The sequence below is a fragment of the Lynx canadensis genome, chromosome E3, assembly GCF_007474595.2.
Source record: "Lynx canadensis isolate LIC74 chromosome E3, mLynCan4.pri.v2, whole genome shotgun sequence".
NCBI lineage: Eukaryota > Metazoa > Chordata > Mammalia > Carnivora > Felidae > Lynx > Lynx canadensis.
The window spans coordinates 23,723,514-23,738,664 of NC_044318.1; the positions used below are offsets into that span (position 1 = coordinate 23,723,514).

At 46.4% G+C, this 15,151-nt stretch overlaps 1 protein-coding gene and 1 pseudogene across 4 annotated transcripts in view; one reads left to right on the forward strand and one right to left on the reverse strand.

The window, feature by feature from the left end:
- Nucleotides 1–203: 203 nt before the first annotated feature.
- LOC116737817 lies at nt 204–7,992 on the reverse strand (annotated as a pseudogene).
- A 6,268-nt stretch (nt 7,993–14,260) lies between these two features.
- Nucleotides 14,261–15,151, forward strand: part of LOC115504009 (Snf2 related CREBBP activator protein) — a 35,890-nt gene continuing 34,999 nt past the window's right edge. For 2 of the 4 annotated variants that reach the window (XM_030300604.1, XM_030300606.1), the window contains exon 1: nt 14,261–14,549. The gene's annotated coding sequence lies outside the window, so the exon portion shown is untranslated. Of the gene's footprint in view, nt 14,550–14,702; nt 14,844–15,151 lie in introns of those variants that run through there. The other 2 variants (XM_030300608.1, XM_030300605.1) reach the window with 2 other exon arrangements.

Consider the following 15,151-nt stretch of genomic DNA (forward strand, 5'->3'; position numbering starts at 1 on the left):
GTGGTTGACTCTTGATTTCCACTCAGGTCATGATCTCACAGTTCATGGGATAGAGCCCTGTGTGGAGCTCTGTGCTGACAGCAGGAAACCTGCTTGGGATTCTCTCCACCGCCCCGCTCCTTCCCTGCTTGCACGTGCTCTCTCTCTCTCTCTCTCTCTCAAAATAAATAAATAAACATTTAAAATGTTTTTTAACTTAGAATGCAAAGTAGTTTATTTTTAAACTTCTAAATTTGAAAACAAAACAGCCTCGGTTAAATAATAGTTTTTCCAAAGCTCAATGTGCTCATTTGGAGTTCCATTTTTCTGCTTGCAGCACAAAACAACTTCCTACAACTCCTAGGCAGGAACACTACTGTTTTTGATGATCTGTGATTGGATGAAGGGATCAATCTCAGTTGGTAATATACTTTTCCCCCCCTTGGTAAGGGCTTAAAAAATTTCCAGAACAGATGCATTTTTCTAGTCTTGCACACAGACACTTTGATTCCAAATGTCACCTGAGAGGCATATACCATATACAGAAACCCATGTTCGTTTCTCATGTTCACATACTTCAGAAATCGGCGTGGACACACTCACCGTGCTGTGTCCATTCACTAACAGGAAGAACGCCTGATGAGCCTCCTAATGATCTTGAGGACAGCTCACGCAGGTTGACGTGATCAGGTACAAGGAACTTGGTTCTGTCCAGTACAGGAAGTTGCTTCTCACCCTTGAATCGGGTCTGTTATCACCGGGATGTTCGTAAGATGCGGCTCTCGGATAAGTCGGACATGTACTCTTTGTTGGAAGGTGCTGCGCTGCTTGAAGGTCTTCTCCGACGGCACTGCGCGGGAGGTGAGGTGGAGGGTCCCGGCTCTTCCACGCGGCGGCGGTGGCGCAGACTCGAACTGTTAAAAATTGTTTTTAAGTTTAGGGGCACCTGGGTGGTGCACTGCTCAGGGTGGAGGGATGGAGCCCTGCAACAGGTTCCGTGCTGAGCGTGGAGCCTGCTTAGGATTCTGTCTCTCCCTTTCTCTCTCTCTGCCTACCCCCACTGCTCGTGAGCTCTCTCTCTCTCAAAACAAACAAAAAACTACAATATTTAAAAAAAAATTTTTTTTCAACATTTATTTATTTTTGGGACAGAGACAGAGCATGAACGGGGGAGGGGCAGAGAGAGAGGGAGACACAGAATCGGAAACAGGCTCCAGGCTCCGAGCCATCAGCCCAGATGCCTGACGCGGTCGTCGAACTCACAGAACCGTGAGATCGTGGACCTGGCTGAAGTCGGGACGCTTAACCCGACTGCGCCACCCAGGCGCCCCAAAACTAAAATATTTTTTTTTTAATTTTTTTTCAAAGCGTTATTTATTTTGGGACGAGAGGAGACAGAAGCAATGACCGGGGAGGGTCAGAGAGAGAGGGAGAGACACAGAATACGGAAACAGGCTCCAGGCTCTGAGCCATCAGCCCAGAGCCCGACGCGGGGCTCGAACTCACGGACCGCGAGATCGTGACCCTGGCTGAAGTCGGGGACGCTCACCACTGCGCCACCCAGGCGCCCCAAACTACAATATTTTAAAGTTATTTACTTTGAGAGAGGAGGTTGCGAGAGTGCAATGGGGGAGGGGCAGAGAGAGAAGAGAGAGAGAGAGAGAGAGAGAAATCCCAAGCAGGCTCTGCACAGGCACCAACAGTGCCCAATGGAGGGCTGGAGCCTACAGACCACAAGATCATGCCCTGAGCTAAGATGGACTCCTCAACTGACTGAGCCACCCAGCACCGCCCCCCAATTGTCTTTTTAAAAAAAACATTTTAATGTTTTTTTTTTTAATTTTTTTAACGTTTTTATTTTTATTTTTGAGACAGAGAGAGACAGAGCATGAACGGGGGAGGGTCAGAGAGAGGGAGACACAGAATCTGAAACAGGCTGTCACACAGGGCCCGTCGCGGGGCTCGAACTCACGGACTGCGAGATCATGACCTGAGCCGAAGTCGGCCGCTTAAACTGACTGAGCCACCCAGGGCGCCCCCCAAAATTTTTAATGTTTTTAATGTGTTATTTTGAGAGAAAGACAAGACAGACAGACAGTGAGTGGGGAGGGGTCAGAGAGAGAGAGGGAGACACAGAATCTGAAGCAGTGCTTTAGGCTCCAGAGCTGTCAGCACAGGGGCCAGAGGTGGGCTCCAACTCAGGAGCGGGAGATCGTGACCTGAGCGTTAATTGGATGCTTAACCAACTGAGCCACTTAGGTGCTCAAAAATTGTTAAATTTAAAAAAAATGAGAAAAGCACAATGACACCTGTGTACTTTTCTCCTAGGATTAACAAACATGAATTCTGTTATTTTTTACTATCCTTTTTTTAAATTAACAAGACAACAAAATATAATGTGTTTTATATTCTTTTAAAAATTAAAACAATTTGTTTTTATTTTATAAGTAATCTCCTAACCGTATGTGGGACTTGAACTCACAACCAAGAGATCAAGAGCCACATGCTCCACTGACTTAGCCAGCCAGGCACCACAGAATTTATTTATTCTAACACCTTTAAAATTATTTTTATTTTTTATTTAGAGAGAGGGGAGGGGCAGAAGGAGAGAGAGAGAGAGAGAGAGAGAGAGAGAGAGAATCCTAGGGAGGCTCCACAGTCAGCTGTGTGTTGGGCTCGATCCCTTGACCCAGTATCACCACGAACAGAAATCAAGAGTGGGATGCTCAACCGACAGAGCCACCCAAGTGCCCCATTCTAACACCTTTTTTAGAATAAAGTACTTGATGTTCACTCTTTTGTGAATACTTCAATGGACCAAGCACCAGTATTGACCTCAGCTCAATAGTCTCCTTTTGAGGTTTCAATAGCATTAGAGTTGGTCCTTTTAGTGAAGGTTCTTGTGTCTTTCCAACAAGACTTCATTAATCTTTGAAAAATTCTTGCCTCCAGAAGATAGTATAGACTCACCTTGTACCTTCAGCGTTAGTCCACAGACTCGGCCTTTTCTGCAACTAGCCCTTTTTCCTTTTAGAGACTATAATCTGGATGCTAAGATGCATTGTTGAAGTGCAGAATTGTCAGAATAAATGCAACTTGACAATACAGGCAAAGTCTCTTGCTCTGAGAAATTAGTGTGATCACTTTACATTTCCCTGTTTATCATGAGGGTAACCGTCTTTTCGACATATTACTGGCCACCTGAGTTTCCTTGCCTCCCAACTGCTGCTTCTTTGATCGTTTTTTCTGTCGTTAAACTTTTATGTCATGCCCAGGGGCGCCAGGCTGGGTTAGTAAACACAGCATACGACTCTTAATCTCAGGGTCGTGAGGTGAGTTCAAGCCCCTTGTTGGGCGTGGAGCCTAGTTAAAATAAAATTTGAAAAGTCTCATGTCCTATCCATTTTTTTCCGTTTCTAAATAATGCCGTGATGAACATCTTTGTACATGCATATTTGCTCATCTTACTGACTCATTCCCTAGAGTGAGTTTCTAACATGGAATTTCTGGGGCAAAAGATATATATTAAATTTACAATTTTTTTCTTTTTAAGAAACAATCTTTTAAAACTCAAAAAAAAAAAAAAAAGATGCGTACATGTACACTCCCCCTGCAGCAGCCTGTGATCGCCTGTCTTCCCACACCCTTTCTAGAACTGAGTGCCACAATTTTAGTTTCCTTCTTTGAGGGTTGGGGATGTTTTCAGTTGGGGTGTTTGCTTAAGATTCAACATGTAAAGTCCCTGCACAGCGTTGGCTGTGTTCTCAAGAGGTCCCAGTCCTCTCAGAGAGAAGAGACGTGTTCTAGCAGCTCCCCACCCTCTCCTAGCCTCCTGGGACCTCAGCCACTTTACAGCTGCCTTCCGGAAGCTCCTCTCAGAGGTCCCCCCGGAAGAGCTGTTTGCTAAATCTGGCAACCCTACCCCCAGGTTCCCGTTCTACTCCCACCTAAACTGCAGCAGTCGCCTCCAGATCTCACCCCTACAGTCCATTCTCGACATGGCCTCTGCTCAAAGCCGTCCTGCTACACTCAGAATTCCATGGGAACTCCTTAGGTTGGCCTTCAAAGCCCCCACCAAATCCAGGCCTGACCCTTCACTCAGACCTCACTGCCAACTGTTCCCCCGTCCCCTGCAGCCCCCTGGGCCTCCTGGTTGTTTCCTGTTAGGATAAGCTGGGCTGGCCTCAGAGTCTTTGTATTTATTTACCTCTGCTTAGAATGCTTTTTCCCCAAAGCATTCTCTGTTCAGATGTCACCACACCAGAGAGGGCCTTGCCAGACCCCCTTATCTAAAACAGCACCTCCCATGCCCCAAACCTGCTTTATTTTTTTTTCATAACACACAGTACCGCTCATTATTTTATACTTTGACTTGCCTGATGTGTTTGTTCTTTGCTTTCCCTCACCAGGAATGTAAGATTGATAAAAGCTGGAACTGAGAGCATTTTCCTGGTGTGTTTTTCCAGTATTATCTCCCTGGTGCCTAGGATGATGCCTGGCACTTCTCAGACCTGGATCTGACAGGCTGTCCTGCACAGCAGTTAAGGGGATACCCGTGAGTCACTTTCTCTGGGTTCAAGCCCCTGCTCTGTTTGCTGCTTCCCAGCTGTGTCACTTGGAACAAATGACTTAACCATCCTTTGTACCATCTGTAAAACAGGGATGATAATCTACTTTAATTGGGTTATTGTGAGGGTGAGGGCAGGCCAAGCTCTGCCTTCTTTTTTTCTTTTCTTTTCTTTTTTTAAAAGTAGCCTCCACATTCAATGAATGTGGGGCTTTCACTCACATCCCTGAGATCAGGAGTCACATGCTCTACCGACTGAGCCAACCAGGGGCCCCAATTGGATCATTGTGAGAATTAAACTAGTTAAATCATGTAAGAACATAGGCTGGTGTTCAGTGTTTGTCACTATTATAGTTTTTGAGTGGATTTAACCCATGGGTTATTGCTATCATACACACAGGCAAATATCAACCAATCTCTATCTATTGATATTTAGTATGTACCTGTCACTCCCCCAGACAATGGGTATAGGCTCGTACACAGAAGTTAACAAGACAAATGTGACCTCTCTCTTACCATGAGTCTCTGGGAACTCAAGTAATTATTCCTAGTTTCAAAGTGTTGAGAGGCAACAAAGCACGAATTTTCAGGAGATACAACTTAGTCTGAGGGCCAGGAAGAGATTCTGGAGGCAGTGATGTTACTCTGTAAGTTCTGACTGGGTGGAGAGGAAAGAGAGAACCATGTGTGAGGAAGCCCAGAGTGGAGAAGAGCCTATACAGCAGGATGGCCAGTGTGGCTGGAGTGCAGGGGCTGGGAGAGAGAAAGCTGGAGGATCTGGCAGGGACTACCATGCGGGGTTGTGGTGGCCTCAGAAAGGGGTTTCATGGGAGCTATGAAAGGACTCAAAGTTGGAGAGTGACTGTCAGCTAAGCAGTTAGCACAGTTTCCCTGGCTGGTGCTGTTCAATGACCTCCAGAGATCACCTTGTCTAAAATGGCACATCTCCTGCTGCCCCCACCCCCCATCTCTGTCTCTCTGCACCTGATTTATTACGTCATAAGCCCTGACATTCTCTCATACTGTCTTATGCTGGTTCTGGATTCACCCATACTGGAATGGAAACCACCACAAAAGCTGGGACTCTGCGGAGGGGGAGAAACTGGCTGCAGGGAGACTGATTAGGAAGTTGGTGTAGATGGCCCCAGCTCTAGAACTTGTACTTGCTAGGAGGATTAGGATCAGCCAGCCGTCTGGATGGTAGAGAGCAGGAGGCTAGAGGACTTGACAGCTTGAAGCCTCATTTGCATAGCACTTTACAGAAGACTGAGAAAAAGGCAATTGTCCCTATCAAAGAATGGAGTGTGGAGGCAGAGATAAGGGTAGTGAGGAAGGGGGACTAAAGTCCAGCAGTCTCAAGGTGCCTGGCTGGCTCAGTTGGTGGAGCATGTAATTCCAGTTCTCAGGGTCATGAGTTCAAGCCCCACATTAGCTGCAGAGCTTACTTCAAAGAAAGTCCCAGCAGTCCCAAAAAGCCAGTTCTTGGTACTGTCCTTGCTTTTAAGTCATCAAAGGCTAAGGATCAGGTGTGGGGCTGGGGAGAACTAGAATAGAGAAATATTAAGATGTAACTGACACATCTGGTGGCTGGATGTGGGGCATGAGGGAAAGGGAAGGTGATGGCTACGTTTCTAGTTTAAGTAACCGGGTGGATACTGGTGCCATCGCCTCAGAGCAGATTTTGTGGTTCAACTCATGAGTTCAGTTATGGATGTATGAGTCTGAGGTGCCTGGGAGACCAGGAGGAATCTAGGAGTTAGATGGGAATGCAAGTTCTGAGGTAGGGAGAGTACTTGGTTTAAGAGATGATAATTGGAATGCACAGTGAAATCATGACAAGATGCCTTTTTCTTATGAGATCTCTTTAGGCAAATTACCAGAAATGCTTACATGCAAATGCTTTCTGGTTGCAAGCTGGCTTCTCCACTTTACCTACACTGCTTTATAACCCCCAGATACTTCTAGCAATGGAGGGTACCTGTAAAGAAGGGGTCCAGAAGCTAAGCTTCCTTAGCTTCAGGGTATCTGTCTCTGCCCTTGTGGATGTGGTGGATGAGATTGAGGGGACAATCTTGAGGAATGCCTACAATTGATGGAGGGGTCCAGGAGAAGTGGCCTGTGAGGGAGACTGAGAGGGAGCATTCAGGGAGGTAGGAGGTAGAGGAGACTGGGGAAAGCTTCACAGAAGGCAAGAAGAATGGCTGTTTAAAGGATCGTTATCATCAGCAATCAACTGTCTGCCAAGTTCTGCTAATTCTTCCTCTGCAGAGTCTCTCCCTCTATCTCCACTGCCACCTCCTGGCCAATAGTCCCCATTACAACTGGCTAATTCTTTTGGCTTCTCTATTTCCAGCCTCTAGTGGAGCCTGGATCATGCCAATCCCTCCTCAACAACTTTCAGTAGCTCCCTGTCACCTCCGAACTAATCCCCCGCTACCTAGCCTGGCATGCTGGGCCTTTGGCCACCTAGTTCCAGGTGACTTATCTGTCTCAGTCTGCTCCCTCATAAAAAAGAATAAGCTCACATATTCACTATCCCCCCAACCCTCAACCTTGTTGCGTCTATGTCATCTTCCTGAAGTGCCCACCCTGTAAGCCTAAATTTTTCAAGGCTAGGCTCAAACGACATTTCATGTACCCACTGGATTGGACCTTACCTTTGACCACCTCCTTTTGTGGCATCAGAAACACTGCCCTGATTTTTACCAAGCTCACAGATCATCCCCCGATGAGACTAAATTCTTGAGAGTAGAGACTGTCATCTTCCCTCCTGTCTCTCCCATTTAACCTGGCACAGGGCCTGACACTCAGTGGGCAGAGAAAATGCTGGTCAGGAGAGCATACCCACTACCACTCGTGTGTAGAACAAGAGGTCTCAGATTCAACTGCCTCCGGGATCCAGACAGATAGGACAAATGCATGAAGTTGCTCAGTGAAAGACAATTGGGAATGGTGGGGCCTATGGCAAATAGGAGTCTTCATTTTTCTGCCTAACGTATTACTAACATTCAGAACATTATATAAATCTGAAAACTGAACTTGACCTGAAGATCATGAGTTTCAGACTCTGAAATATGGGTCCAAAATACGCCCCTGCATTAAGGTGGTTCTTTAGAGCTTTCAAAGCAATTTTATATCAACAACTCCATCTCCACCTTATATGTGAGAAAAATGTGGCTCAGAGAAATGAGGTGCTTAAGGAGATATAGCAAGGAATTAGTAGCACAAGGCGAGGTCCAACCCATTCAGACTCTGGCCTGGCCTACTGTCTTCTGCAGGTGTTGGGAAGAGGGTCTAAAAAGATGGGCTTCATTCACTTTTTAAAACTTAAGACTAGTTTTTTAGGACAATATTACGTTCACAGCATTGAGGGGAAGGTACAGAGGTTTCCTATATACTCCCCATCCCAACACACGCACTTTTCCTCCATTGTCAACATCCTCCATGACGGTGGGACATTTGTTATAATTGATGAACCTACATTGACACACCATAATCACCCAAAGTCCGTGATTTACATTATAGTTCACTCTTGGTGTTGTACAGTTTATGGGTTTAGACAAATGGACAATGACTTGTATCCACCATTATGGTATCATAGAGAGTATTTTCTGCCCTAAAACCCCTCTGTCCTCCTATTCATCCCTCCCTCACTGACCCCTGACAATCACTGATCTTGTTAGTCTCCGTAGTTTTGCCTTTTCCATAACGTCATACAGTTGGAATGATACAGTAGGTAGCCTTTTCATATTGGCTTCTTTCACTTAATAATATGCATTTAAGTTTCCTTCATGTTTCTTGATGGCTCAACAGCTCACTTCTTTTTGGTGCTGAATAATATTCCACTGTCTGCATGTATCACAGTTTGTTTATCCATTCACCTACTGAAGGCCACCTTGGTTGCTTCCAAGTTGTGGTATTTGGAATAAAACTGTATAAACATTTGTGTGCAGGTTTTTCTGTGGACAGAAGTGTTTTGTTTTTTTTTTCAACTCCTTTGGGAATAAAAAAAGGACCATGACTGCTGGTTTGTATGGGAAGACTATGTTTACTTTTGAACAGTTAAAAAAATTTTTTCTATGGGGCGCCTGGGTGGCGCAGTCGGTTAATCGTCCGACTTCAGCCAGGTCACGATCTCGCGGTCCGTGAGTTCGAGCCCCGCGTCAGGCTCTGGGCTGATGGCTCAGAGCCTGGAGCCTGTTTCCGATTCTGTGTCTCCCTCTCTCTCTGCCCCTCCCCCGTTCATGCTCTGTCTCTCTCTGTCCCAAAAAATAAATAAACGTTGAAAAAAAAATTTAAAAAAAATTTTTTCTAATGTGTTTTTATTTTTGGGGGGGGGGGGAGGGGCAGAGACAGAGACAGAATCAGAAGCAGGCTCCAGGCTCTTGAGCTGTCAGCACAGGACTCGAACCCACAAGCCCTGAGATCATGACCTGAGCCAAAGTCGGACACTTAACCGACTGAGCCACCCAGGCACCTGAGTATGTTTACTTTTGTAAGAAACCAGCAAACAGGGGCGCCTGGGTGGCGCAGTCGGTTAAGCGTCCGACTTCAGCCAGGTCACGATCTCGCGGTCCGTGAGTTTGAGCCCCGCGTCGGGCTCTGGGCTGATGGCTCAGAGCCTGGAGCCTGTTTCCGATTCTGTGTCTCCCTCTCTCTCTGCCCCTCCCCCGTTCATGCTCTGTCTCTCTCTGTCCCAAAAATAAATAAAACGTTGAAAAAAAATTAAAAAAAAAAAAGAAACCAGCAAACCATCTTCCAAAGTGGCTGCACTGTTCCCACCAGCAATGAATGAGAGTTCCCACTGCTCCACATCCTCCTCAGCATTTGCTGTTGTCAGCGTCCTGAATCTTGGTCATTCTAATAGACATGTAGTAATATCTCATGTGGAGCATCTTTTCATATGTTTATTTGCCATCTGTGTGTCTTCTTTGGTGAGGTGTTTGCTATCTTTGGCCCATTTTTTAATCAGGGTGTTTTCTTATTACTGTGTTTTAAGAATTCTTGGAATATTTTTGAATATTCCTTTACCAGATGTTTTTTATAAATATTCTCTCCCAGTCTGTGGCTTGTCTTCTTATTCTTTTGTCTTCTTGTCTTTCACAGATACGTTTTTAATTTTAATGAAATCCATATGATCAATTATTTCTTATATGGATCATGCTTTTGGTGTTGTATCTAAAAAGGCGTCAAGGGGCGCCTGGGTGGCTCAGTCGGTTGAGCGTCCGACTTCAGCTCAGGTCACGATCTTGCGGTCCTTGAGTTCGAGCCCCGCGTCAGGCTCTGGGCTGATGGCCCAGAGCCTGGAGCCTGCTTCCGATTCTGAGTCTCCCTCTCTCTCTGCCCCTCCCCCGTTCATGCTCTGTCTCTCTCTGTCTCAAAAATAAATAAATGTTAAAAAAAATTAAAGTAAAAAGGCGTCAATACCATAGCCAAGGTCATCTAGGTTTTCTCCTATGTTATCTTCTAAATTTTTTTAATGTTTATTTATTTTTGAGAGAGAGAGAGAGAAAGAGAGAGAGACAGAACATGAGTAGGGGAGGGACAGAGAGAGAGAGGGAGACACAGAATTCGAAGCAGGCTCCAGGCTCTGAGCTGTCAGCACAGAGCCTGATGAGGGGCTTGAACTCATGGACTGCGAGATCACGACCTGAGCTGATGTCGGACGCTCAACCAACTAAGCCAACCAGGCCCCCCCAATCCTATGTTATCTTCTAAGAGTTTCACAGTTTTGCTCTTTACATTTAGGTCTGTGATTCATTTTGAGTTAATTTTTGTGAAGGGATGTAAGGTCTGTGTCCAGACTAACATTTTTGCTTGTGCATGTCCAGTTGTTCTAGCTCCATTTGTTGAAAAGAGTATTTAATTTTTTTTTTTAATTTGAGAGAGAGAGAGAGAGAGAGTGAAAGCAGGAGAGAGGGGCAGAGGGAGAGAGAGAATCCCAAGAAGGCTCCATGTTCAGCATGGAGCCTGATGTGGGACTTGATCCCAGGACCCCGGGATCGTGACCTGAGCTGAAATCAAGAGTTGGATGTTCAACCAACTGAGCCACCCAGGCACCCTGGACAGAGTATTTTTGCTCCATTGTATTCTTTGCTCCTTTGTCCAGATCAGTTGACCATATCAATATGGGTCTATAACTGGGCTCTCTATTCTGTTCTAGTGATCTATTTGTCTATTCTTTTGCTAATATCACTCTGTCTTGATTACTGCAGCTTTATAGTAAGTCTTGAAGTCAGGTAGTATCAGTCTTCCAACTTTGTTCTCCTTCAATAATATCTTGGCTATTCTGGGTCTTTTGCCTTCTGATATAAACTTTAGAATCAGTTTGTTGATATTCACAAAATAACTTGCTGGGATTTTGATTGGGATTGCACCAAATCTATAAATCAAGTTGGGAAGAACTGACATCTTGACAATATTGAGTCTTCATCGTTCACTTTTCTTTTTTTTTTTTAATTTTTTTTTCAACGTTTATTTATTTTTGGGACAGAGAGAGACAGAGCATGAACGGGGGAGGGGCAGAGAGAGAGGGAGACACAGAATTGGAAACAGGCTCCAGGCTCTGAGCCATCAGCCCAGAGCCCGACGCGGGGCTCAAACTCACGGACCGCGAGATCGTGACCTGGCTGAAGTCGGACGCTTAACCGACTGCGCCACCCAGGCGCCCCCATCGTTCACTTTTCATTCAACCAAGATTTCATTTGGCAAATGGAACAATCTCCTTTTCACAGGATTGTCTCAAATATGTTTCATCATTCAGTAATTATCTAGAGTACTATAAACCTGTGACAATGCCCCTGCTCTCAGGGAGCTTACCTTTTGGGGGGAGGGGAAGACAATAAACAATGATACAAATAAATCAGTAATTGCAAGTAAGTGTTGTAAAGAAAGCGTGTAATACGGAGTGACTGGCAGTCAAAGGGCTATTTAATGTCAGGAACTTCTCTGAGGAGGCAACATTTGAACTAAGACCGTCATGAAAAGGGAGAGCTAGCCATGAGAAAAAAATGTCAGAGGGAACAATAAAGATGAAGGCTCTGGAAGCAGAAATTGATGGATATTTTGGAGCAGGGCATGATGGCTACAGTATAGCAAACAAGGGGTAAATGAGGTTTTTTAAAAAAAAGTAGGCAGGGGTCCTATCTTGTAGGGTTATTTATTTTTAAAATTTAAGTATCAAATACATGCTTTGAGGTATATAAAGTATACAAACTTTAAGCGCGCTCAGTGAATGTTTACACCTGTATGTATACCCATGGAAATGACCTCATCCACATTAAGATGTGGAATAACGGTCAGCAGACTTTTTTTGTAAAGTACCAGATAGAAAATTGTTGACTTTGTGGGCCTGTGGCCTCTGTTGCAACTACTCAGCTCTGGTACTGTAGCAGGAAAGCAGCTATAGATGCCATGTAAATGAATGGGTATGGTGGGGTTCTGATAAACCCTTAGTTATGGACACTGAAATTTGAATTATGTATATTTTCGTGTGTCACAAAAGGAGTTTTCTTTTGGTTTTTCCTCAACCATTTTCAAATGTAAAAACCATTCTTAGACTTGTGATTTAGACTTGTTAGCATTCTTAGTTTGTGGGCTGTACAAAAACAAGTGCTAGACAGGACTTGCTCTTTGGACCATAGTTTACCAACTCAGGACACACATTCCTAGTATCCCCCTAGGGAGCTGTGGCTCTTCCCAATTAAAATCCCTCTCTCTCTCAATGGTTATATTTTATTTTTAGCAATATCAATTACTTTTGCCTGCTTGAACTTCATATAAATGGAATCGCATGTGTATACTCTTGTGCCTAGATTCTTCATAATGTCAGCCCTATGGAGATTTTTGTCACGACGCATAATTTGGGCTTTCATTTAAGTGAGCTAAGATCTTAAGTGTGACAGCAATATGATCTGATTTATACATTATGGTCACTCTGGTTGCCATGCAGAGAATGAAGTAAAGGGAGACAGGAGTGGATGTGGGAAGCTCATGGGTAATCCAAGCAAGAGATGATGATGGCTGGCCCAGGATGATAGTCATGGAAATAGAAGAGATTTGAGGTTTATTTTCAGTTTGTGCTCATGAATCCAATACCAGTTATTTTGTTTTTAATCAAGTATTATAATACAAGTAATTCACACTAATAAATTTCCTGAATAATCTTTCTGAGAGTGGCATAGTGAATTTACATGTATAAACCATGTTCCTATCCTCAAGGGGTTAATAATACTTTTTGGGGTGGCGTGGACAGACCATGAATCCAGATACAATGCAATCAGTTAGTACTCTATGAAACCCAGGAAGCTATGGGAAGAGTATTAAACCAGCCTAGGGGTGGTCAGAGCAGATCACCTGGGGCTTGTGGCCCTTGAGCTGAATTTTGGAGGAAGAATAGCTGGAAAAGGATGAGAACATTTATGGGAAGGCTCTTCCCATAAATCTCTTATGGGAAGAGATGTGAGAGCTCTTGGTAGCTCAGTGTGGTTCTATGACAGGATCTCAGAAATTTGTAAACTTGGTGTGAACAAAAAAAAGACTTTGAACTGGACCTAAGTGGATGGACATTCATCCAATTTTTCAATCAAATTATCTGTCCTGGATGCTTCCATATGTCTTGAGGCTTCAGCGTAGGCCAGAGGTAGTAAACTGGCAGCCTGTGGCTGAATTTGACTCTTAGATGTATTTTGGCCCCCATTTCTGCAGGGTGACTGGAACAGTCGTTTGAACAGCGGCTGTTCTCTCTGGACAGAGCATGTGGTCTCCAGTTCCTCATATTCCTCACCTGACCCTCTTCACTTTATTTACATGACGTGCCCCGCTCTTTAAGGTTTTTGAACTTTCTTTAAAAAAAATTTTTTTTATTGAAGTACAATTAACATAGAATGTTATGTTTGTTTCAGGTGTACAGGTTTTTGAGTTTTCAACCCCTGATCATTGCTGTTAAGAAAAATATGGCTCCAAATCAGTGACACAGATTCGATCAACTCTTTGAGTAAAATGGGTTAAGAGCTAAACCGGGTGGACGAAGAGGAGCTGAAGAACTTTTTCAGGGCTTCCTAACCTGACTCTTAGGGTGGGCTTTAGGTGGCAAATTGTGTGTGTGTCTCCTTGTGATTTAGGCTGTGTGGCTATGAACCCTGGCTTTGGGCTCTGTCACTGATTAATCTAGGAGCCTCAATTCATTTGTAAAATGGAGCATTGTTGGGATTAAAAGAATTAGTGCACAAAGTGGTCTCAACAGAAGGTAGCTGTTATTATTCTTTCCTGGGGTGAGGGTATCTCAAAGGAGTTCTTAACCTAGAAAGTTGGCCAACAAATGGCATATAGTTGCTTGGGAGCTATTGGGGATACCACCCTTGCTCAAAACGAAGCAGCTCTCTATAAAGTGGACTGCCTTGGGAATCCAGAGGCCCAAGCTCTACTGCTAATTTGCTGAGAACACCTGACATATTGCTTCAGCTCTCTGGGTGATCTATTAAAAAACGGGGGACTGGTCCGAATTGGCAGCCGCAATGCAGCTCCACAGGCACCTTCTCCGGTGGAGGATAAAGACGCTATGCCGCGGGGCAAGCTCGGAGCCTCCAAGCGGACTACAACTCCCAGTATGCTTTGCGCCTCGGGCAGCGCCCTACGCTAGCACGCGAGCCTTCCCGTTCCCCAACGTCCAGTTACTGCCTCTCGCGAGAGGACGGGCCGCGCCGGCGGTAGCGATAGAGAGCTGTGGTGGTGGTGGTGGTGTTGGTGGTGGCGGCCGAGACGGCGGCGGCCATTTTGGTGGGGCCTCGGAAGCGGCGGCGGCGGTTCGCCGAGAGTAGCGTCTCCCATTTTTCCCACCCACCGTCCGCATCTCTGTGCCGTGAGAGGAGGCAGTGGAAGCAAGGCGGCGGCAGTAGCCGCGAGCCCCAGGGGAATTTAAAGGCCGCGAAGGCGGCGGCCAAGAGGGGGCCCTCCCCCCTCCTCGGCGGGAGGGGGGGTGGTGCGCACGCCCCCGAGGACGCAGGTAAGGAGAGGGAGACAAGATGGCGGACGCCCCACAGTTCCCCCTCCCCTGACGGGTGACTGCGCGCGCATCTTTCCGCCACCGCCTCTCCTCCCACCTTCCCGGGGTGCTGCGCGCGCACCTTCGGCCGGGGCCCCGGGGCCGGTGCGCGAGGCTGTCGGCGCGCGCCCATAGAGACAGGCTGAGGGGGGCCAGGCCGGCCAGCACTGGGCCCGGGCGCATCTCCTCTCCCCTCACGCCCGTCTGCGCACGCGTGCCTGAGCGAGCGAGCGAGCCCTGAGAGGACGGACCCAGGTGCGCTCCTGCCCGCCCACCAACCCCAGGCACCCCCCCCAGGGGCGCGCGGGAAGAGGAAGGGGGGCGTGGGATGAGGAGTCGGGGCGCGCGCCCACCATATCCAGTCAGTAACCAGGACCTGGCGGCACGAACCCTCCCTTATGTCAGCCTTTCGCGATCTGGTGTTGGGGGGCTCCCTGACGGGTAGGGATGAGAGACTTCCAGCCTGCGACCTTGCGTGCGTGGGTTTGGGATCTGGCGGGAGCCCCCGGGCGGTGCGCGCAGCCGGCTCTCTCCACTTCCAGTCGCGCACGCGCGGGCCCCTC